At 38.8% G+C, this 1,364-nt stretch overlaps 1 protein-coding gene across 1 annotated transcript in view; it reads right to left on the minus strand.

The window, feature by feature from the left end:
- The window catches only part of SWAP70 (switching B cell complex subunit SWAP70), a 47,102-nt gene extending 45,805 nt beyond the window's left edge, over nucleotides 1–1,297 (minus strand). Inside the window, exon 1 of the mRNA XM_087745454.1 lies at nucleotides 854–1,297. The gene's annotated coding sequence lies outside the window, so the exon portion shown is untranslated. The remainder of the gene's footprint in view (nucleotides 1–853) is intronic.
- Nucleotides 1,298–1,364: the final 67 nt, after the last annotated feature.

Consider the following 1,364-nt stretch of genomic DNA (forward strand, 5'->3'; position numbering starts at 1 on the left):
TTACTCCTTGTTAGCCAAATAATAAGTACTTGTCAGGGAGATTCTAACCAGAGGAAAGATTATGCATTTGAACTGTTACTAATTTTGTTTTATGCCACTGAGTCAGTTAAACTGCCATCGAGGACAGAATTCAGACACATCAGCAGACACATCAGCAACTCCGTTTTCTGCTCACTGTCAGCCCAGAGAAAAATCTTCCTGACCAATCATTTTTAGTCTTCACAGGAAAACTAAATTGAAACAAACAGAAATTGAAGACCATTAAGCCAACTTTGTAGCAAACTGTTTCTAGTATCTGCCATTTTACAGTGATGTTTCAGTAGAAAATAAAACTAAGCCAAATGCCAGTGTTTGTGATCAATGTGTTATAGTTTCTGAACAGACTAGTCCCACCATAAAACATCTCAAGGAAGTGTTGGGGGACAATGTAAGAAACAGTAAATATATTTGACATACCGTAACCCAGTCCTCAAGCCATTGGAGGAATTTGTTTTTCCTATTATTTTTAAATAGTTTTAAAAATTTTAAAACGTTTTATCTCTGACCTTATACACATGCCTCAAACATTCTCACTGAAACTACATAGAAATTAAGCATGAAAATTACTTTTACGTGAAATAGGAAGCAGCATTAGATGCTGAATCAGAATGGCAGCCCAGTCTCTCCTGCAAAAAAGTTAATTTGCCATTCACTTTTAAGACTTCTAGAGCAATCTTTAAAGCAATTCCAGCAAAGCACACCTACTTTACTATAGTTTTCTGCTATTTATACACATATGCACAACACATGCATTTCTATTCAAACTTGACAAAAGAAACAAAATGAAGAGGTAAAACACAGAGCATTAAGTTACCTTTCAGTTCCTCCCTGGTAACACGCATCTTACTCTACGCTTGTAGCTGATAAGGTATTTCTCACCAAGTTACAGAACTCACCATAGAACAGAATACCGCAGATACCTCACCTGCAGAAAGGAAGAGGAAATAAAATCCCCGGTGTGTACTGCAGTAACCATCTGATACCATGTTTTGGGATGGAAGCTGGAGAAAGAAATGGTCAATGGAAAAAGCCCTTTAAGCAGAGATAGCATAGAAGACTGTCAGCCAATATTGACTCAGTGTCTACAAGACCAAAGGAGATTAAAATCCCATTTACCAAGTCTTGGAACAAATATACGGGGAGAGACTGCCCTAAACATCTTAACACCTAAGCAGCTGAGAGTGAAAAGAGGCAAGAGGACAGCTGCAGAGGTAGGAAGTTGACTTAAGGTTGGTGAGACTACTAAAGGCTGGGAATAGGAGGTAGTTCTCCTGCCCCCCCCCCCCATCCCTATCCTGCAGAACACCTTGCCTAAAATACTTTCC

Source organism: Nipponia nippon, unplaced genomic scaffold (genome assembly GCF_047370975.1).
Source record: "Nipponia nippon isolate SJK-2023a ecotype South Korea unplaced genomic scaffold, ASM4737097v1 scaffold_10, whole genome shotgun sequence".
Taxonomy (NCBI): Eukaryota; Metazoa; Chordata; class Aves; order Pelecaniformes; family Threskiornithidae; genus Nipponia; species Nipponia nippon.